This window comes from Ursus americanus, chromosome 34 (assembly GCF_024610735.1).
Source record: "Ursus americanus isolate L20-20 chromosome 34, mUrsAme1.1.p, whole genome shotgun sequence".
NCBI lineage: Eukaryota > Metazoa > Chordata > Mammalia > Carnivora > Ursidae > Ursus > Ursus americanus.
In genome coordinates this window covers 15,072,019-15,096,884 of record NC_142160.1, presented here as the reverse complement: position 1 = coordinate 15,096,884, position 24,866 = coordinate 15,072,019, and positions in this window count along the sequence as shown.

The window sequence follows — 24,866 nt, the reverse complement described above, 5'->3', positions numbered from 1 at the left end:
TTTTTTTAGGCACCTCACACTGTTAGCCTGTTTGGTAGGAAATAATTCCAGTTCATCTGTTTAGCAATAACAAAAAGCCCCAATCACTGGAAGGAAGAGGAAATAAGATTTAGATTTTTTAGCATTATAAATCCATATAAAGCTCTGCCAATACCAGCTTTAACTTACTTAAGGTTCTATCCTCAGAATATGATTGTTTAACTGAGATCTGTGAGTAACAAAATGAATGCACAGAATTTTAAATTTTATTTTAAACAATGCAAATTTTGTTGTAGAAGAGGAGACAGAACAAAAATATTTTTCAGTGTTTAAATATTAATTCATTGGTTTTTTTAGAAGATGAAAAGTGTTAACCATTTTGTGTTTTGTAATACAATGATTCCAGTGTTGTGCATTAGACTTCATTTATGCTATCATATGAATGAGCCAAATTAGATGGCCACTGAGAATTGTGACAGCTACATGAAAAGTTTATTTTATACGACAAAACATTTTGGGACAATGCAAGGACTGTTAGTCAAGAATCAAGAACGAATCACTTTATTGAAGAAGAACTTCTCTTGAGGCCTTTCAGTTCTACTCATAGATATTGAAAGAACAATATAAGCTGATGATATAAATAATCAGGCAGTGTGTTTATTTTCCCACAAGTGGCCTTCCATGACAGAGCATAAGAATTTGTCTTCTTGGGGGTGCCTGGCTGGCTCAGTCAGTTAAATGTCTGGCTCTTGATCTCAGGGTCGGGAGTTCAAGTCCCGTGCTGGGCTCCATGCTGGGCGTGTAGCCTACTTTAAAGAATTTGTATTCTTAAAATTAGTGAAACTGTTTTTCATAGGATATATTTAAACTCTCATTTTCACTATAAGGACAATACTCTGGTGCAACTATTATTTTTAACAGAAACATTTGTACTTCTGATTATCAGTATTCTTTTGGTATGCTCTCTTTTGATATAGAAGTAATTATAAAATCTATAATAATGAAAATAAAAGAATAACGTATATTCATTGAACAATTACAATATTCTTAGCACTATGGCTAGCATATTATAATCTCTTATTCTTATTGCTCAAAATGAAATAAAAGTGTCTTATTTGCTTTTCTGTAAATTATTTCTGCTGAGGTATTAAATATACTTGTCTGTTCAATATATTTATTTTTTGAAATAATTTAATTCAGTGAATATTTTAAAATAAAACACACAAAAACTTCATGAACATTCACACTATTACCATTTATTTTTGTACCAGTGGATAATAAGTAACAATGTTGAACTGGGTAAATTGAATACAAGGACAAAATCAAAGCTCAAGAAAAAAAATAATATATTTTTTAAATTCATTGAAAACAGTACAAATCTGGGGGATGGTTTACTGGTTTGCTTAATGACTGGTATCTCCATTTTCTCCAATCTAAATGAAGTTGCTGTAGATGTATATGTAGAAGTATTGCGTAGAATGGTAAGTACTTGGGTTGATGCATTAAATTTATTGAGGTATAAGGCATATAAATAAATAGAACTGCCATATAAAAGCAGAAATTGGAATTCTTTTATTTATTTATTTAAACTAAAAACAATAGTAACAATGGCAAAAACAAAACAATTCACCCACTTCTGCCACCACCCAAACCCATCTCTGGCATCCACCAATCTGTTCTCTGGATCTGTGAGCTTATTTTTTTGTTTGTTTTGTTTTTATTCCCCATGTAAGAGAGATTATATGGTATTTGTCTTTCTCTGTCGGACTTATTTAACTTTGAGCATAATGCCCTTGAGGTCCATCCATGTTGTTGCAAGTGGCACAATTTCATTTTTTTTTTTATGGCTGAGTATTATTCCATTATATATATATATGCCACAATTTCTTATTCATTCATCTGTTGATCAATACTTAGGTTGTTTCTGTATCTTGGCTATTGAAAATAATGCAATGACCATGGAGGTGTATATATCTTTTTGAGTTAGAGTTTTCTCTCTGTTTCTCTCTCTCTCTCTCTCTCTCTCTTTTTTTTGGGGGGGGGGGGGATAATTTCCCAAAAGTGGAATTGCTGACTAATATGGTAGATTTTTTTGAGGAACCTCCATACTGCTTGCCATAGTAGGTGCACCAATTTACATTTCCATCAACAATACACAAGTATTCTTTTTTCTCCACATTCTTGCCAGCATTGGTGGTCTCTTGTCTTTTTGATAATAGCCATTCTAACAGATATGAGGTAATATCTCACTGTGATTTTGATTTGCATTTCTCTGATGATTAATGATGTTGGGCATATTTTCATGTACCTGTTGGCCATCTGTATGTCTTCTTTGGAAAAATGTGTATTCAGATCGTCTGTCCATTTTCAATAAGTTTGTTTGTTCCTTTTTTTTTTTCTTTACTATTGAGTTGTAGGAGTTCTTTATATAATTTGGATATTAGTTCCTTAATAGATATAGGATTTACAGGTATTTTCTCCCATTTAGTAAGTTGCCTTTTCAGTTTATTGTTGGTTTCATTTGCTGTGCAGAAGCTTTTTAAATTTGTAGTCACACTTGTTTATTTGTGCTTTTGTTGCTTTTGCTTTTACTGTCAGATTAAAAAAGGTCATCACCAAGACCTGTGTCAAGGAGCTTAGAGTCTATGTTTTCTGCTAAGAGTTTCATGATTTCAAGTCTTATGTTTAAGTCTTCAATCCAGTATGAATTAATTTTGATGTATGGTATAAGATAGTTGTACAGTTTCATTCTTTTGCATGTAGCAATTCAGTTTTCCCAGTATCATTTAATGAAGAAACTTTCTTTTCTTCATTGTGTATTTTTAGCCCCTTTGTCATAAATTAATTAAATATAAATGCATGGGTTTATTTCTGGGCTTCCTGTTCTGTTCCATCGATCTGTCTGTGTGTCTGTTTTTTTGCCAATGCCAAGTATTTTAATTAGTATAGATTTGTAATGTAATTTGAAATCAGGGAGTATAATGCTTCCAGCTTTGTTCTTCTTTGTCAAGATTGCCTTGGCTATTTGGGGTATTTTGTGGTTCTATACAACTTTTAAGATTGTTTGTTTTATTTCTATAAAAAGTGCCATTGGAACTTTGATGGAGATTGCATTGAAGATGTATATTACTTTGGCAGTATGGATATTTTAACAGTATTAATTCTTGCAGTTCCATAAGCATGCAATATATTTCCATTTATTTGTGTCTTCTTCAATTTCTTTCATTAATATCTTTTAGTTGTCAATATCCAGGTCTTTCACCTTCTTGGTTAAAATTATTATTATTTTATTAGGTATTTTATTCTTTTTGATGCCATTATAAATGGGGTTGTTTTCTTAATTTCTCTTCCTGATATTTTGTTATTAGTGACCCGAACATATTTTTGCATATTTTGTATCTTGCATCTTTACGGAACTCATTTACTATTTGTAACAGTGTTTTTTCGGAGTCTTTAGAGTTATCTTTATGTAACATCATGTTATCTGCAAATAGTGACAATTTTACTTCTTCCTTTCCAATTTGAATGCCTTTATTCTTTTTCTTGCCTAAATGCTCTGGCTAAGATTACAAATATTATGTTGAATAAAAGTGGTTAGAGTGAACGTCCTTTTCTTATTCCTGATCTTAGAGGAAAAGCTTTCAGCTTTTCACCATTGAGTATGATGTTAGCTGTGGGCTTGCCATATATAGTCTTTATTATATTGAGATAGGTTTTTTCTGTACCTGCTTGTTGAGAGTTTTTATCATAAATAGATGCTGAATTTTGTCAAATGCATTTTCTATATCTGTTGAGATGATCATATGATTTTTATCTTTTCATTTTATTAATGTAATGTGTTGCCTTGACTAATTTGCAGATGTTGGATCATCCTTGCCTCCCTAGAATAAATCCCACTTGATCATGGTGTGTGATGCTTTTAATGTACTTTTGAATTTGGCTTGCTAATATTTTGTTGAGGATTTTTGCATCTAAATTCATCAGGGGTATTGGGCTGTGGTTTTCTTTCTTTCTTTCTTTCTTTCTTTCTTTCTTTCTTTCTTTCTTTCTTTCTTTCTTTCTTCTTTCTTTCCCTCCTTCCTTTCTTCCTTCCTTCCTTCCTTCCCTCCTTTTTCCTTTATTCTTTCTTTCTTTCTTTTTTTAAGATTTTATTTATTTCTTTATGAGAGAGAGTGAGTTCAAGTGGGGGAGAGGAGCAGAGGGAGAGGGAGAAGCAGACTCGGCATTGAGCTCTCAACACGGAGCTCCATCATCTCACCACCATGAGATCATGACCTGAGCCGAAATGAGGAGTTGGACGCTTTAACTGACTGATAACCTGTGATTTTTTTTTTTTTTTCCTTGTGGCATCCTTGTGTGGTTTTGGTATCAGGATAATGCTGGCTTCATAAAATGAGTTGGAAGTGTTCCCTCCTCTTCTGTTTTTTGGAAGAGTGTGAGAAGGATTGGTATTAATTCTTTTTTAAATGTTTGATAGAGTCCACCAGTGAAATCTTTTGGTCCTGGACTTTTGTTTGTTGGGAGGTTTTTGATTACTGATTCAATCTTTTTATTAGCAATTAGTCTGTTTAGACTCTCTATTTCATCATGATTCAGTCTTGGTAGGTTGAATGTTTCTAGGAATTTGTCCATTTCTTTTGGGTTGTCCAATTTGTTGCCATATCTGTACGTAGACTTATATGTAGGAATATTGTGTTCAATGGCAAACACTAGGGTTGATGCTTTACATTTCTTAAGGCATAAACAACAAATTAATAGGAACTGTTGTATAAAAGCGGAAGAAGTTTGGAATTCTTACAAATACACGTAAACAAGTCTATATATAAATACAAGCTTTTTTAAAAAGGTATTTTGGGGAGCTTGGTATACGTAATCACATGAATTATGCTAATTTGGGGGGTGAAGTTGAAAAAGACATTACCTCTTAATACTTCTCCTTATTTCTAATCCAGCAAACCATCTGAAGATGGTTACATTTATTGAAATATGCCACAGATTGATGTACCAATGACCACTTCTTTCTATTTAAACAACAGATGGGATATTGGGATTAAAACCAGACCTGGGCATTCTGTTTTCATATGACAATGCCTAGTGTTTATTTATAAAATAGGACAACAAACCATTCTGGTAAGCTACTTGCAGGCATCCTGGATATGAAATTAAATTGCCATGAAGGAATGGAAGGTCAGAGTGAGAAGGGCAAGGTGTAAGGCACAATATTTAAGCCATCAAAAACAAAGAAAAATATGTTGTTGCTTAATGTATCACAGTCAAATAAATATTTCTATATTCAATCATGTACTCTTGTTTTCTTAGTTGTAGTATCACATAGCTAGAAAATGATCTCTTTACAAAGAAGTAGCAAAAAAAGAATTGCATTCGTCTTGAGATCTAATGCCAGATTTCAACTTGATCTGATATTTCATTAATGTGAAAAAGCAATCATAGTGTCTGTTATAACATTTTTGTAATATTCTTTGATGTATCTTTGAAGAGATAGTGATGGGAGTCTACATTTATCATTTACCAGATTCAAGAATTTAGAAGTGTTCCTAATATAATCTTGACTTCTCACTTTGTTACAAGGTTCCTAATATTCTTACTAAAATGATAATATGTTTTAACAGATATACCCTTAGGTATTTTGTTTAAATGGGAGTTAGGAAATGAGAAAGGGCATGCAAATGTAATGTTCTTCAGTCTCTCAGAAGATACGAGTAGAAAAGAGCAAGTTTTATCTTCAAGATATTGGGGGTGGTCTTAATTTTCTTAACTTATTTTCAAGTAAATTTTGAGAATATAAACCTATTTTTAGACATTTTAAATCTAGGCTGTTGGTTTATTCCACATATGTGAACAAGTAGCATATAAGTTTTCTTGGTTCTATCATACAACTAACACTAAAAACTAGATAGCATTATAGGGCATAGGTGCGAATACCTGAGTCTACTTTCTTTGGTTTATTAAGTCTCTTAGAAATTTAAGGCCACACAGGGGCACTTGGGTGGCACAGCGGTTAAGCGTCTGCCTTCGGCTCAGGGCGTGATCCCGGCGCTGCGGGATCGAGCCCCACATCAGGCTCCTCTGCTATGAGCCTGCTTCTCCCTCTCCCACTCCCCCTGCTGTGTTCCTCTCTCGCTGGCTGTCTCTATCTCTGTTGAATAAATAAATAAAATTAAAAAAAAAAAAAGAAATTTAAGGCCACACAAAAACAGTAGGAAGAGCCACAACAATAATGTTATGTAAAATTATTGAGCATTTCTTGTGTATCAGGTACCATTAAAATCACTATTTATGTCTTGTTGTATTTACTTCTCAGCAGTCCTAACAGGAAGAACTGCTAAATCAGAATCAGTCACAGGAACTTGTTCAAGGTCTCAACTAAGTGGTTGATCCACAACTCAATTCTAGTCTTGTTCCAGATCCCACACTCTTAATCACATCTGTGAACGAACATTTAATTCAAATTATTTATGATCTACTTTCTACCTCTATGTAAAGGAACACACATGGACATATACACAGACCTTGTGTAATTTACACAAATGAATAAGAGCAGATGAAAGACAGACTGTAATTTATGAATAGATTGTATTTTAAGAGTTCATGTACAAGTTAATTATTTCAGCCTGATCTTTTCACCTTAACAATTGGGGTAGATTCCCAGCCAGATAGCAAAAAATTATTTAGCATGTGTTATCTTTGAAACATAGCACCCTTAATACTGCACTAATGGCATAGATCTTGCCCATTATAATTCTCATGTTACTGGAAGAGCTTCAGAAATTCAAATGTCCTCCATCAATTTTGATAGGAATGGGACTTCCCTTGCTGGAAAATAAGAGAGTCTCTGAGCTATGGACTATAGACCATTGAACTATAGGCCAGTGGTGATGGGTTGGTTCAGGAGCTCCAGCAGAGTCTGGGTTAAGTGAGTTAAAAGTCCAAACTCTGGAGTCAGACAGAGCAAATGGTCTTTCTTACAAATGCACTTTCAAACATTGGGTCTGCCAATTTCTAGCCTTCTTAATCTCTCTTAGTATCATTTCATTATATGTAAAATGACCATAGCAATAATATTTACCTGTAAGTGAAGATTAAATTAAAATTTTGTATGTAGAGCACCTTACACAGTGTTCGATGGAGAACTTATCAGTTACTTGTACTATTAAAAAGAGTTGGGAGATAGGACTTCTTTTTGGAATGCATTTATGAGGGTGCTTACATTTCAGAGTGGTCTTCAACCTTTCTACTCTGTTTTTTCCAAGGCACAGGGGTTAGTTTAAAAAAATAAATATAAATTATACAAATCTGAGAGTTTAACTCTAAAATCTGAAAATTCACATGTGATGGCAACTTACCTGTGGTTGAGGAAGTGGAGGATGAATGTTGCCATGAGAATTCCATAAGCTGGCTTAAAATTGGCAATTAACTAGTCAGGAGGGAGTGTGTCCTGAAAATAATGTAGTGAGCACTTTTATCATTGCATCTTGTGGGAAAATTATTTTTGACATACATATCTATAGATTATGAAAGAATCTATTCAAGAACCCATTCTAAAGTATTTAAAGATTTATTTATTTTATTTGAGAGACAGAGAAAGTGCACATGTGCACACACATGCACAAGTGGGGGGAGGGGCAGAGGGAGAGGGAGAGAATCTCAAGCAGACTCCCTGCTGAGTACAGAACCCGAGGTGGGATATGATCTCAGGACCTGAGCCAAAATCAAGAGTCAGACGCTCAACCCCCTGAACCACCCAGGCACTCCAAGAACCCATTCTAAAGTATTTAAAGTAGTGCTTGAATTACACAATAGGGAGCTGAGAGGTTTTTAGCTTTTGTTTTTGTTCTTTTTTCTATTATCTCAGAATCATGGGTAGGCACATGGATAGGTAAGATCAAGAAGAACCAAGATTTCCACCAATGAAACATACATGTTTATGAGAGATGGTTCCCAAGGTTCATTAAAAGATTAGCATACTCGTTACTGGCTGGATATCTTCCTAGGTAGTAGATCTCTTGATCTTTTCCTGTGCGGTATCTAAGCAGAAGAAAAGATAAAGGAAAGATAGTGGGTCAGAAATGGTGAAGCAGTAATGTATCCTGTTCTTTCAAGGTTTGGTGTAATGAGGATAATAGAATTCCCATGAACTGAACAGATACTTAAGGAAGAAGGTGGGCTTGAAATGATTCCTTCCCGGAAAGCTTTCCACCAGATGAAACTCTGGCAGTAAGAGACCGTAGCGCATTCTGCTGGTGGTGGGAGGTAAGGGATTGTAGGCTCTGGAAGAGGATAAGCCAAAGCTGGATCTCCCAAATCAAGGAACTATTCAAGATGCTACCAGGGATGACATATGGGATTGACAAGAAGCACACGGAAGATAAAGTTGGTCAGCCAGAGAAACGGTGAGATTAAACAAGAAAAGAGCTCCAGTTCTGGCCCTTCTCCCTGCCTTAGCGTACTGGAAGAGTTAGACAGAACTTCGAATCTGATAGGAGATTAAAAGTTTTTAATCTGAATGGATTTCTCATTTCAATAATTGGAGCTCACCAGAAAGTTATGGATTCTGCCTGATATGGTGTTGAGGAATACAAAAGAGTATTCACATAAAGAGTTGATGACAAGGACTGAAATAAAAATAATTTTGTATTTATACCCTCCTGAGTTGAGACTTCTCAGTTAACCTGTTACTCTACAAAAACAGTGTGGAGGTAAAAAGTAAGATGTACTAATCATTTGTGTTACTGATAAAAGAAGGGAAGGATCCATTGCTATTTTCCTTTACTCTCATCACAGTGGAAGTTCTGGCATCATGTTGTAAGAAAATCTAGAATGTTGGAAATGTGGAAATCCTGACAGAAAATCAGACTGTTTATCTTGAGGAAGATAAAAAGAAAATTACAAACACTGTTTTTAATTATTTGAAAAGGATCATTACATGAAAGAGAATCTGACTTGCCTATTTGTTTCTGAGGCCATAAATCAAACCAATAATGAGATGTTACATAAAGATAATGTCTTGATATCCAGAAGTATATAAACTTCTAATTTAAAAATGTCTATTTTTTTTACATTAACTTCAGTGCATGCTTACTTTGGCAATTTAGAAAATAGAAAATAAAGCGAAGTAAATAAAAATTTACCAATCAGCACACAGCCCAAAGTGAGGACAGATACATCTATTCCAATTGGAATAAACTCTCCCCCTGCAATGGGGAGATCCATGTTTGGGGACAATGAAAGAGAAGGCTAATTTGAGGACAGTTGACTCTCTATATGAGATATCAAAGATTTCTCAGTAGTGGGAAGTTTGACAATATTTAACTGCTTTTCAGAATCCTAAAACCTGTGATTATAAAATATGACATGATAGCCAATGTTTTGCATGCTTTATGTTCATATTTTTGTGTGGCTTGTTGAATAGTTTTGGAATAAAGTGAAGAAAGATCAACACTTTTGGAAACATACATGAATTAACTTCAGGACAACACTGTTTGAGTCCTCATCAAAATGTTCAGGGTGTCCCACTGAACCAATGACCTCATTGGTTGTCATGTACCATCCTATGTAATGTTCAGGTTATGTGAGATACAACTCTGTGAATTCAAGTGTTTCTTGATTGTTTTTAAAGATTTTAGCATGAAGCCAGAAAACTTTAGCTAACATATTCGGGACACCTTCTATGAGGAAATCGTGAAAAACTATCATCTTTGAATAAAAATGGAGAATGTACATAGGATTGCCAGATGAAATAACAGGGTGCTAAAATAAATTTAAATCAGATAAACAAGGAATAATTTTTTTTAATAAACATGTCTCAAATATTTCATGGGACATATTTTTACTGAATATATATCATAGTTTATTGGAAATGCAAACTTAAGTAGGTATCCTGTGGTTTTTATATGCTAAATCTAGAAACCCTTGTTGCCTTTAAAAGTCACCAAAAGATTACCAGCATTATCCCATGCTTCACCTTCTGTAAATCATAGTCTGAACAACATATAAAAATGCCCGTAAGAATGTTAGAAAGACTTCTTAGATTAGTATTTCTAGAATGTTAAAGATGGTTATAACCCAGTGTTTGACTCCATCGAACACGGTCAGTGACCTTTTTGATGTATTTAATGAGTAATTTGTTTCATTTCCTGTAGACTTTCATGTTGATTTTAAATGTCATATAACAAAAAAAGAAGACCCAAAACTCAGTTTACTAGAATATAGGATGGCCTGCTTTTCCTTATTTTTAAAAGACAATTCATTTAGTTTTAAATTTATTTTGAACTACTAGCCACTTTCTGAGACCTAACCTTCATTTAAATTGAGAACAAGTACTTTTCAATATTACCCAATAATGGGAATAAGTGGCATCTCTCTCACTAAAATTTTCCTCCTTTTGGGTCTCACGGAAAACACTTTCCCTTGATCTGTAATAGGAACATATGGTGAACCTTCTGGTTTATTTTTGTTATCCCCTGGATAGCTTGTCACTCTCATGGTCTCATAGCAGATTCTATATAGCATTTGTCCATCTTCCTGCCTTCTCCCCCAAACCACTCATTTCATCCAGACTCCCAATTTAACCCTAACACTTCCAAACTTAAGGCATCTGACCAAGTGGATCCTCTTGGACATACAACTTATAGCATGTAAATTCATTCAGACAATTTTGTGTATTAGTTTGTAAGGGCTGCCTTAACAAAGCACCGCAGACTGGGTGGTGTAAGCAACAAAATGTTACCATCTTACAGTTTTGGAGGCTGCAAGTCAAAAGTCAAGGTGTTTGCAGGATTGGTTTTTTCTGAGGCCCAGGAGGGAAGGATCTGTCTGTTCCTTTGCTTGTAGATGACCATCTTCTCCCTGACTTCCCATGTGTTTTCCTTCTGTACATATATCTGTGTCCAGATTTCCTCTTCTTATAAGAACACTGGTCATATTGGATGAGAGCTCACCCTAAGGGTCTCATTTTATCTTAATCACTTCTTTAAGGACCTTATCTTCAAATATAGTCACCCTCTGAGGTACTGGGGGGGTTAAGTCCTCAACATACAAATTTTGGGGGGATACAGTTTAGCTTATAACATCTGATAACATCAAAACGTTTATAAAATTGCTTTAGGGTAATGAAGCAAGGGGAAGAGTCATAGACTAAAGCCAATAAAGTGAAAGACGAACAGGCAGAATGGCTCAGATAAACAAGGGCATTCAGATAACCATAGTGTTTACTTAATGTTGGAGTGACAGAATCATTAATCCTTGTTCACATTCCCTTCCTTTCTCTTGTGGATTATTCCCTATATTAAACCCCACCCCTCACCCCTGACATTTGTCCCTTGAGCTGTAGCAGCTCTTTTCTCCTGCTCATACCTTAGTCCTGCTTCTGCTGCCTCCTGTAGTTTGAGAAATGTGCATTTATCAAGGGGAACTGAAAACTTCTAAATATATCTGAGACCGTTTTGGGTCTCTTCTAATAAGATGGAGGGCACTTCATATTCATCTTCACATTGATGAGGGCTGTATGGATTCAGTGTTGTCGTTGAATCAGTGAAGATGAAACTCCATTTCTTTATCAAAGAATCCATAGCTTATAGTATCATATTTAAAGATGTGTAAAATCTAACTTTTCTTCCTACTTTAATTAGTCCATCTATTTCTATGTGAAAAATTTTATGTAGGCTTTATCTAATACAGTTGTCTCTATTAAAAATTAATAGGGTCTGCCTTTGGGGTACCTGGGTGGCTCAGTCGGTTGGGCATCCAACTCTTGATTTAGGCTCAGGTCATGATCTCAGGGTCATGAGATGGAGCCCCCCAATGGGGCTTCATGCTGAAGGTGGAGTCTGCTTGAGATTCTTTCCTTTTCCCTCTGCCCCTACCCCTGCTCTCACTCTCTAAATAAGTACATAAATAAAATCATTAAAAATAGGGTTTGCCTTTATTAGCTCTGAAGAATATATGTTTTGCTTTAAAAAAAATGACGATATATTAAAAATACGAAGGTAAGGACCACATTGTTAGGAACCAGAAAATACTCCCTGTTGTTTTTGTATCTGTGGCATTCTAAGGGAAATGCAAAACTTCGGATTAGCTGCTGGTAAGCATAAGACAACATTCTATGAGGGAGAAGTCGTCTGCTTTTTACAGTATTTTCCTGGTGTACCATATGTAGGTACACTTAAGTGAACACACAGAAGTGCGGGAAACCACTTCTGTTGAAAGGGCTTCTGATAAGATGGAGTGATTTTCAAAATAATTTTTTGCGGATTACAAAAAAGAGATTGATGAATTAAGAGATGTCATTCCAGAACAACCTGCTATAAAAAATATCATTCTGGCAAATGTAGTTCTCAAAATAAAATGTAGTAAGTTTATTATTTTTTCTTCAGGAATATATATATATATATATATACACATATATATATATACACACAAACATACACACATATAGGAATGTATTTTATAGATATTACATTATATTGATGATATTAATACATATTTACACTAATACTTATATATTGACATATATTTATATATTTACATTAGTACTTATATAATACATATAGTTAATGTATATTAAAATAGGCCTTTTATTTCTGGTTGAATACACATTTTGTGAAGTAGCATTAAAATAACTGGTTATGTTAATATACATGTATTGTTCGAAAAATCGGCATTGGACTTTTGACCATTTTTTTTAATTGTCTATTTTACTTTTTTTTTTTTTTTTAAGATTTTATTTATTTATTCGACAGAGATAGAGACAGCCAGCGAGAGAGAGAACACAAGCAGGGGGAGTGGGAGAGGAGGAAGCAGGCTCATAGCAGAGGAGCCTGATGTGGGGCTCGATCCCATAATGCCGGGATCACACCCTGAGCCGAAGGTAGACGCTTAACCGCTGTGCCACCCAGGCGCCCCTGTCTATTTTACTTTTTATCCTAATGATAAAAAATTACACATGTTCTATGTAGAGAAATGTTAAAGGTATAAAAAAGGAAAAGAAATTCAGTCAGTTTCTTTATTCAAAGATAACAATTTTGATACATTTTTTCACTTGCAAAAGTAACATTTTTAGTGAATGTTCAGCCAAATTATTTTGCACATCTGTTTCTGTTTGTAGTATAAAAGAGAGAAGTAAAAGGAGCTGGGTCGGTAAATAGGAAACAGCTATTAGCAAATTAATTAATGCCTAGTGTCCTATTTGTTGTTTTACCATGAAGAATCATTATTGGCTTAGCTTAGGATCTGGGCTTTGATGAGAAATTCATTATGTGAGATATTGAGAGTGTAGTTATGTTTGCTTGTGAAATTATACTGGCCTGTAGAATTCAAGTAGAGAATCATTACCAGTAGGTAGAAGTAATTAGAGAGGACCAGAGAGACCTGTAGTTTAAATAAGTAACAATAATCAATGCAGAGGTAATCACTGCATTATTAATTTTCAAGGAAAGAGAGTTGAGCTCTTCTTGCCAAATTAAACAAGGGGTAATGGGAGTCAGCATAGAAGTTAAGGAAAATAAAACAGAACTCTAAAAGAGGGAACATGTAAGAAATGGGGTCAGATTAGCAGGTGCTTGGAGTGGGGGCAGATTCCAAAATTGGGGAAGAAGGTCAAGAGCATACAAGATCAGAAAACAGCTTCCTCATTAGTGTCTGAAAAAAACAACAGACATTTCAGCCTTACAGGGAGAAGCTGGATAACTTTAAGGACTGGGCTATACTATGCATGTCTCCTATTTTGCTGGACTCTCACTCACAGGCCTAACACCTGTGCCTTCCAAGCTTATGTTATTTTTCTAATAGGTCCATACCATTCAGGAGTAACTCTTCAAGACAGTTCAGGACCTACCTCACCAGTAATCTCTACATATAAATAGACTTGTTCTAGAATATAACATTATTTATTTTGTATTTTCTACCTTTCTTCTTCCATCACTGTATAGCAAAGGTAAATCTAAACATTTTCAGGCTAACGTCGACTAAACATATTATTGTATTAGTTTTAAATAGAGAAGACACAGGCTTGTTTTCAAAACATGTAGGATACCAGAAGCTGATGGGGGCTATAATTAAGATTCCAGGGATGATGAAATAGGGTTTGATTTGGATTTGGAGAAAAGAGAATGTGCAAACATTAAGGAACTTAATAAGGTAGTTTAGATTATTTTGAGTTCTTTCCCTTAGGATTCTGTTTCTTAAAAGGATCCATTTCTTTCTTTCTTTTTCTTTAAGGATTCATTCTTAGGAGCCATTAATTTTTTTTGGGGGGGGTAGAGCAGTTAATGGTGTTTTTCTCAATATCAGTGGTGTGTATCCTGTTAGTAAAACTGACACTCAATTTTTTGTCATCGCATTAGTCAAGCAGTTCTAGATACTTATCTGGAAAGTATTTGAGTACTGATGAAAATAGCTTCCCTCAGTGATATTCTCCAGAGATCAGGGGTTGGGCAAACTATCCTGAAATAAAACTGTATTTTAACACAGCCATACCCATTATTTTTATATTGTATACTGCTGCTTTTGTGTTATATAGGGAGAGTTGGACAAAGACCAAAGGTTCTGCACAGACAGAAGGTTACTCTCTGATTCTTTACAGAAGAAGTTTCTTGACTTATGTTCTAAACCAGCACTGCCCAATAGAATTTTTGCAATGGTGGAAATGTTCTATATCTGCACTGTCCAATACAGTAGCCACTAAACACATGCAGCTATTTAAATTTAATTTTAAGTTAATTAAAATTAAATGAAATAAAAACATTATTTTCTTCATCACTGGTGGCTCTTATGACTCAGAAACCATATTTGAAATTGAATTTTATTTTAATTGGTTTAAAATTACATCAAAATAACTGCATGTGGTTAGTGACTACCATATTGCCCAACATAGGTCTAGACGTTGGTGAATTATTTACCAAAATTATTTATTAACAAAGCTTGGTGGTGTTTAAAGCTACACAGTTTATTTGTATATTTATATGATGAGATTAACATAATAGATTCTATTACAGTTAGCCCCTTTTTTACTATCATCCTTAGAATGAGAATATCCCAGTTAGATAAAAATGAATTCTTCCCACATTTTTATCCTTTGGTTTAGCTGACCAAGAATCTGTACATACTTATGTCAGAAGGCTCAAAATAAAACTTGTCTGTGCTAATTCTTACATTAACTTTGAGTTGGCCTTTTCTACTGTAAGCATTTGAGTATATGTTAGAAAGTATAAAATTCCCTATATAATTTCCCATAAATTTCATCATATAAGTATTGATACAAAGTATTTTCACTTTTTCCCAATTTTAAGTATTTACAATTTTTCATTATAATTTTTCTTTGATCTTTGATTTGTTTGGAAGTATGTTTTGTAAATTTCCAAATAGATTGTTTTTTCCAATATTTTTGTTTGTTTATTAAATGCACTTAATTGCCTTCTGGTCAGAATCTGGTTTGACTAATGTAAAGCCTCTGAAATCTGTTGAGCATAGCTTTAAGTTCTAACACATGGCTAACTTTTGTAAATATCCTGCATATTCTTGAAGAAAATGTTTGTTCTCCAATTGATAGGTTCAGTGCTTATCATATGCATATTACATCAAGCTTTTAAATTTTGTGTTTGAAGTCATATCATTATGGATTTTGGGGTTACTCAGTTGATCTTTGTTTACTTAGAGATATATGCTTAAATTTTTTACAAGGACTCTGTCTTTTTCCATTTATCTTTGTAGTTATGTTAAAATTTTCATTATATATTTTGAAAGCTGTGTTATTTGAAGCTATGTTATTAAATAATTATAAGCTCATAATTGTCACATCCTGGTGAATTTCAACCTTTATCTTCATGGATTGCCTTTTAATCCTTAATATTGGTTTTTACCTTAAATTGTACTTTTTTTTCCTGGCAACATTAATAGAACTATAGTTCCTTTCTTTTCACTAGGTAATATTCCCTGTATCTTTTTTCAATCCTTTGAGTTTCACACTTTCCTCTTCTTACGTTTTAAGGACAAATAACATTTGCACCATATGATAAGAATTAAAAAAAAAAAAAATCCAGTCTGAAAATCTGTGTTTTAACTTAAAAATTTAAACCACTTATATTTATTGTGATTGATAATTGGATTGAGTGCTCCACTGTATTGTTTTCAACTAATCATTTTTTTTTCTAGCTCTTCTTTCACCATGTCTTCCTCTCTCTCTTTCTTTCCATTTTTTTACCCCCACTTGTTTAGAATTTAATGGCTACAGGCCATTAATTTATGGTTTACCATATTATTTTTTGTTTTTACATTTATACTCAAAACCTAAAATTAAACAGTGTCCTAACCCTCTTCTTGAAAACCAATAATCTTATAATTACTTAATACCTATTAGTTCCTCTCATATTAAATGCCATTATATGTTTTTATTTCAAGTATATTTCAAGTAAAACTTTGCCCTGATTTTTAAGCCCCAATATATATTAAATGTAATTCTTACTATTTTTTTTTATCACAGTCAGTGTTTATTTAGATTTACCCCATAGTAAACAAAGTCTTTGTTAATTTTCTTTTCAGTCATGTTCCTGGTCTGAAGTATATTCTTTAGTCTTTATTTTGTCCTTGCTGAGTAATTATTTTTCTGTGTATAGAATTCTGTATTTACAAATATATTTTCTCATCACATGGAAGCTATTACTCAGTTGTCTCCTGGTTTTAATTATCGTTACTGAGAAATCTGTCATCTGTTAAATTGCCGTTCCTTTGTTAGTTGAGTTCTCATTTTTCTTTGGCTTGTTCGAAGAAGTTTTGTTCTTTGTTGATATGTAATGTGTTTTCTTGTGAATTTCTGGACATCTTAGATCTAAGAATTGTTTTAACAGTTCTTAAAAAAAAAAAAAAGCCTCTTTCCCTTTGAATAGAGCCTCTTCCCTAGTCTTTCTCCTTCTGTTTTTTTCCACCAAAATTTCACTTATGTATTTATCTTATTTCCTTTCATCACCTCTGTCTCTTAACTTCCTTTTTGTATTTATTCCATCTCTGTGTTGCATGCAGGGTAGCTTGACGCTTTCTTCCAATTAACTAATTCTTTCTTCTTTTGAGTTTAATTCAGGAAATCAGCAAACTTTTTCTTAAAGGGCCAGACTGTAAATCTTCCAGGCTTTTGGGCCATATGGTGTCTGTGACAACCATTATACTCTGCACTGTAGCATGTAGAGGTGATACATGAACAAATTGGCCTGACTGCATTCTAGTAAAATGTATTTACAGAAACAGACAGTTGGCCCATAGGCGGTAGTTTGCTAATCCCCACTTTAATCTATTGAGTTTTTAAAATTATTTTCTAGTTTTAGAAGTACCATTTGCTTCTTTTTCATATCTACTTTTATATTTCTAATAGTCTCTTATACCTTGTACATATTTTCAATCATCTTTTTTAAATGTATTTTTGAACATATTAAATACATTTTATAGCTTATCTTCTGATAATTCTAATATCTGAATTTTATTTCAAGTCTCTTTTTTAAAAGATTTATTTATTTATTTTCGAGGGATGGGGAGGGGCAAAGGGAGCAGGAGAGAGAATCCCAAACAGATTCCATGCTGAGCGTGGAGCCCCACATGGGGCTCGATTTCATGACCCTGAGATTACAACGTGAGCTGAAACCAAGAGTCAGTTGCTCAACTGACTGCAATACCCAGGCACCCCTCAATATTCTTTTATCCTGCTTATTGTTTCTACTGACTTGCACTCATGGTTCCTTGCTCACTTGTGTGCTTTGTGATTTTTACTGTGTTACTCATTTTTTCCCCTCAAAATTTAATGAGGACTGGAATAAAATTATATCATTCCAGAGAAAATTTAGATTTTTTGTCTAGATTTTCAAGAGACTACAAATCAGGAAACATTTTAAACATTTTAAAATTCTCTGTATAAGTTGCTTATACACTCAGGTAGTGTTAATTCAGACTGAACATATGTATTATTTTTGGTCACCAAATAACAAGGTAAATATTTTTTTCCACATATGTGGCTAACCTCCTTTGGTGGCCATGAAAATATCTCACTCATATATATCCTGCAGGGAACATAATTGACTGAAGGTCCCTCTTGCTAACCTTTTGAATCCATGTCTGTGTTTGCACTGAAGGAATACTTTCCACAAACTGCTCCCAGCCACTGAGCACAGTGAGAATACTAATGCAGGCCTGTTTCTGCAAGATATGGGAGTCCTTTAACTGGAAACTTTACCTCTAGGATTTTCTATTGGCCTGACCAAAACTGTCTTGGACTGTGCTACGGACTAAAACTCTGCCTAATCCTCATGCCTTGTCTCTCCTGTATTCATGTTAGAGCTGTGTCATTCTGAAGGCTCTCCTTACCTCCTTGGCTTCCACCACTTTATCTCTAAGAGATGCTTCTTCCATTATACCTCATGCACATCTCATCCTGTCTTGAAATTTGCTTGTCAGAAGCCTCAAACTAACACACTCCCATATTTTTGTCTTGAAAAAATAAGACCCCAGATTATTTTATGAATATGTATTCATTATATATACATATATGCATATATATTACTGCTTACAGTTATTCACTTGTTTAGGGATAAGATATTGTTAAATCTTGCTGTTTTTAAAAAAGGATGTTAATCTAACCTAACTCAATATAGGCAATACAGAATGATATAGACAATATAGAATAGCTCTATCTCAGATGCTTGTCAGGAAATTGAACTAACTGATCTTAATACCCATCAAATCTGGTTGATTGCTCAATGGATATAAAATCTAATTGTTCCTCCAGAAGCATTAAAATGTGGCTTGTATTAAACTACAGCATTAGCCATCTGCTGCATATTTGGACCTCATTGTTTATTTCTCTCCATTCCTAAATACCACAATATCCCATTCCACTACTTTTAATTACTCTTTTTCTGAATTGTGTTTTGGCATATATTGAGGGATCTTCTAAAAGACTTTCATGTAAAATGTGTCCAAAGCAATGTATGCTGTTGAGGGTGTTCTTAGAATAATAACAGAATATCAAAGGTGACCCAGAGGAAATTTTTTTCTTTTGTCCCATTTTAGAACTAGTGTTTGTTTCCCTTAAGAAACTGATTTGTTGGGGCGCCTGGGTGGCACAGCGGTTAAGCATCTGCCTTCGGCTCAGGGCGTGATCCCGGCGTTATGGGATCGAGCCCCACATCAGGCTCTTCTGCTATGAGCCTGCTTCTTCCTCTCCCACTCCCCCTGCTTGTGTTCCCTCTCTCGCTGGCTGTCTCTATCTCTGTCGAATAAATAAAATCTTTAAAAAAAAAAAAAAAGAAACTAATTTGTTATATCTTGATGCATACATCAAGTTGTGGAACTGACCATATTTTCAGTTTTGTACTGACTGCTTCATTTTATTTGTCATTTTACTTTACTTTTCCCAGATATTCCATATATATATATATATATATATATATATATATATATATATATATATTTGTATTTTTATGTATTCCCACATAATAGTACAGCGTATGGCTATAGCACAATGTTATCCATTCACCTGCTATTGTACTTTTTTTTTTTTTTACCCTAACACTATATATATTCATTTATTTTACTGCCTTTCTTGGTAAATTTTCTGTTCAAAAATCTGTTATTTTTTCAGTTGACATTATGCCATAAATATTTATCTGTATGCTTCTGTAGTCTTCAGTTATTATCCTCATGGCTGGATTATATTCCTTCAAATGGGCACACTATAATTTACTTTTATTATTTACATTAATATGGCAGAGTCAAAAATACTAAACATAAATATCCAGAAGCTTTCCCCCTTTCTGTTTTCATCAGATCATTTTGTTTGATGACTTCTGGATCTTTCTGTGGTGGTCTGAGAATATGGTGGAGAGGTAGCAGGGAGGGGCAAGAGAGAAGTAGAGTTAGAAAGAGAAAGAAGAGGAAAGTGAGCCAGTAGAATTGTCCAAGAGTAATTTCATCAAGGGAGAGAACCAGCTGAGGGTAGCTGCCTGTGATGGGATTTGGAAAGAAAAACAGATTAAAATATTTAGGTTGTTTGCTGTGTAGGATAGCCCCTTCTTCATCACTTCTCAAGAATGCATTTGGAACCATATACATGGTTCAGCAAAGCCTTTGTGATCCAACCCAAGTTTCTTTGGGAAATCACAAGAATACCTCATGGAAACACAACTATATTGGATTGATGCTTAATTTTTTTTTCTGTTATTTTGCAGTTTTAAGTAAAACTTTAACAAAAGCAATTGATACATATTTAATACTCTTACTTGCACCTTATTGATAGAGTTGAAAACACTATCTCTAACTTGAATATGAAGAAGTTTGGCAGAATTGTTATATTACCTGAAACAGAATTTAAAAATGGCCTTATCAATAACGGGATAGGGATAAATTCAATAGAGATAATTGAGTATATTCAGAAGCAGGAACAACCTAAAGAATCACTGAATAAAGTGGAGAGATACTGTTTAGACAAATATACCATGTAAAATATCTGATATGAAACTAAAGGGAAAATGGTTTAAAAAATAACCGTCACTATCAGGGCATGGCTAATTTATATGTAAGATTTTGCATTTGATATGTTTAAATCTTCAGCTTAAAGGGAAGGAATACCGAGGGAAAAAATCAAGAAATGGCGATCATTTGAAATACAACTTCTAGAGAGCCAGAAGAGTTTAAAGAATTTTCACTAAGTGTTTATAGTTATGTCTTCTTTTAACAGAAGAGGAATATTTTCAGCGATCCCTAGTCAATACAAGGGCAGATGTAGACAAACATGCTTAAACATTAGCAAGAGAAATTGGGGTTAAGAAGCAGAATCTAACTTTGGTCCTAGGTGTGATCAGGATGGAAACCAGCCTGACAGAAAGATCATGGGCTCTTTGACATGCCTGGGAATGTCTTAAGTATAAGGACCCATATCTCCTTGGATGGGTAAAGTGTAGCCTCCTTGCATTCATAGGTCCATTTCAAATGATCTTCCTTGGAGGTCCCTGCTAGCTTTAGAACCCTCCAACTCATTTCATTGATGAAGTTGGAAATGAAATAATATTTATATGAATTCTGATTAAGCAATCAGCCAGCAGGTTCAGGACAAGTATTTTTGTGATCAGTGGAGATGGAGCTAATCACTATTCTTAGCATTTCCACTCTTCTGGCATTCTCAGAAACAAAATTGGTACAAACATATCTTGACCCTTCCTTTACTATTGGATAAAATAATCTAGGAAGATAAAATGTATTTCCAGATATAGGGATTTTATGGCATCCTTACTTAAAATCATAGCCAGCATGGTCGTAAGTTCATCTAGTACCAGTATTTCTTTTCAAGCCTTGATTACCAGGAAGGCAGTTACTAAGCTCTTAACAATGTCCTGTGTCTAACACACTCTGAAGGAAATTGGGTTGATAAACTTTTCCTTTGAACTGCATATATTGCTGCAGTTGATTAATTTTTTAAGAAGAATATCTTTTTAATAAAAAATGAAATTAAACTGTAAAGTACAATAAAAGTAAAGACGGACATTTAATATCATTAAGTGAGAGCCGGTGTTTTCTATACTTAACTGACTAAAACAGTGTAATTCTTTGCCGGCATCCATATTTCTTACTCTGTAAATAAAGACCGTGTTTCTGCACATCTTTAAGTTATTTATACCATAGAGGTGTTTATTACATATTTGATAAATGAAAAAAAAATTGGTTTCATTAAACACGGACTTACCTAATTAGCATAAAACACACAAACACACCCAAAACAGATGCTTGCTCCAAGAGCTGATAGCTGGAAATCAGTCATACTTATTTCTGTTTTCATGGTTCCTGATCCATTTCCAATATTCTTCATCTTCTTTGTGTTCTTATTTAATGTGAACTTTGACACTAGTTAGACACAGCCTTTTCAATTTAAAGGCACCATATGTTTTTAGCAACAGAGATGTTTGGGTTAGCAAAGTATAACAACAGATTTCAGATTAATCCCAGAGTTTAAAAGCTAAACTAAGCATGAATCAGTGTTTCCCACAAAAAAAGTGACACCCTTTTGCAATTCAGTTTTCCAACTGATAAGGAGTGACTATTGCAGATAATGTTTCTGCATTTAAACCCATAAGAATTATTGTGAAAGCAAGCGAAACTCATGAGAGACCAGGGGGTTAAAGTGAAGGAACCCTTGCAGTGAAAGGAATCAAGGATTGTCTTTAGAACCCATGCTACCTGAGCAACCAGGTCAAAAAAGCTTCCTCTAATGAAGATCCATCCATTACCATGACATGCAAGCTCTAGTTGTAGATCACTTTCATGGTCTCCAAAGAAGCTGAGCAGTTATCAGTAACATTCAAAAATCCACTGGAAAGTCATTCATTTCACTTTATGGTCCTAATTAGCCATTTGTATAGTTCTATAATTAAATATGTTCCTTTCTCATCAAGTTTTTCACTTTAGTAATGATACCACTGTGCCACAAACAGGCCCCATGCTGCTGGGTTTGGGACTTATTCATAGCATTTAATTGGTCACCCAGTGGTTAGCCAATAACCCCTTCTATGGGAAGCAACACTCTGAATGCTGTTAATGGGCTGGAGGCACAGTGATTGCCTCCTGGTACCCAGCAGTACTGGGAATAAAGCAATTTCCTCCACTGTGTTGTGTGCCCAATAGCTAATCCTCTCAACTCCTGAAATGCACACTATTTGGTTATAAGTATTTGTGCTGGCTTACTTACCGCTGGGTTGTTAATAGGCAGTGATTCTTCAATGCTCCTTCAGTGAAGTTACAGTCTGCTTGCTGACTGCTAATTAAAACAAGTTTGCTCTCTAAGACTGCAACTAAAAGGTAGCAAGGTCATCTTATTTAATGCAGTAACCTTTTATTTAACAATGTTGATACACTACTCATATGTGCACATTTTGTAAACTGGCAAGTCTATTATTGATTGCTTCAAAAGAACAAAAATCGAGCCACTGACTACTTTGCTTTCCTTTGAAGTGAAATTGTTAAAACTCCCGAGTCCAGGCCTCTGTTATATAGTTGAAACACAGGCTTGCTGCAGGATTCTATTTATGATATTTGGGCTTCTGAAAACAAAAAAGAGAAACATCAACTGTACTAACCATAAATGTTCAAGCCATTAAAGTAATACTTGGCTTCATTTCCCATGTGTTTTGTTTTAATTATAGTTTGATGTATGAAAGGACATTACAGAGACTCCAACTTAGAAAGTAAAACAATCGGTAGATGGCACTTCCCAACCGGCTGCTCGGTATAAAATACACATAATGAAGTCTCAGAAATGGGGTTCTGGACGATAAAATAAAATAAAAACCAAGGCAACTTGTAATAGGACAGAGACAATCTCTTTTCTTTCCTTTTCTTTCTTTCTTTCTTTCTTTCTTTCTTTCTTTCTTTCTTTCTTTCTTTCTTTCTTTCTTTCTTTCTTTCTTTCTTTCCTTCCTTCCTTCCTTCCTTCCTTCCTTCCTTCCTTCCTTCCTTCCTTCCTTTTTTTTTTTTCCGTTGAAGTGCCCAGATATTTTTATGTCACATCTCATTGAGATCTGTGGGGGAAAAAAATTCTAATTCGCAAAATTTTTGATGTCGGCTTCTTCCTTAAGATTCCTGGGATTCATCTCTAGTGATGACAAAGAAAACAATGCAATATACTCTATAAGACAATGTGGTACCTCTTCCTCCCTTAGGCACTTTTTAGAGAGCCAGGAGTGTCAAAGTGAATTATTCAGGGCTCTCAAAGTTATTCTGCCTCAAAGTTAAACATTATTGCTGTGGAAAATATGGTTCTAAGTCTCAGTAAAAAATTAGAAGCAATTTTAAAATTCTCCACTCACAACCAGAAAGAGAAGAGGCATTTTAAAGACAAAATATTGTAACTGTGGAAAAGGCAGTGTTGTCTCCTGAGGCAAGGTGACATCACGAGCAATTTGTCTCTAGTGCAATACATTTTAGAGGCGTTTAATGTCAAGAATTTAAATGCCATTTGGGAGTGAGAGGGTGCTGTATTATATACATTGGAAAATGTGTTCATATGTAGCTGTAATTATGCAGATACAAGTACATACAATCAACAAGAAAAAAATTCACTTTAAAATTCTTTTCATATATATATAGTGATAAATCAGTACTATTTTCCTATTGCTTCTGTAATAATATAAGCAAACCACTTGGATATATATTTAAGTTGTATAATGAATCATTAGACCGAAGTGCAATGAATATGTTGTAAGACTAACAGCCAATAAATTATCTTTAAAAATCCTGTTGGATGATACTTCCTTAGACCATTCATTGAGATATAGTAGAAACAACTTATAATTAGTTCAACTTCAATGAATGTGTGTATACACACACACACACTCTCGTATATATATACACATACACACTCATATGTACACACACTTATATGTACACATATAAATGCTCATGTGTACGTATTGATACATGCACATACTCATGTACACACATACCCGCTCATATGTATACACACACATACACATATGTACGCACACATACATCTCTTCATTACTGGTGATGACTTATTGATAGTGAACAATAACAACAAAATACTTTTAAGTTGGAAATCTCTTTCTGCCATTAACAAGTTACCTGACTTTAGGCATATTTTTTTCTTTCTGCTCTTTGTTTGTTCATATGGAAAATACTAATAGATCTTGTACTATAAATAGATGACTATTAATCATTATCTCCTAAAATATTTTGAAAAGATTATTCATCTTTATGTCTATATCTATATCCTTATGTTATATATATGATTATGATACATACACATGCATATATACAAACTCTAATTTATTTGCAATAAGGATAATTCTGAAAGTATTTCTTATCTAGTACTTTGTACACTAGAG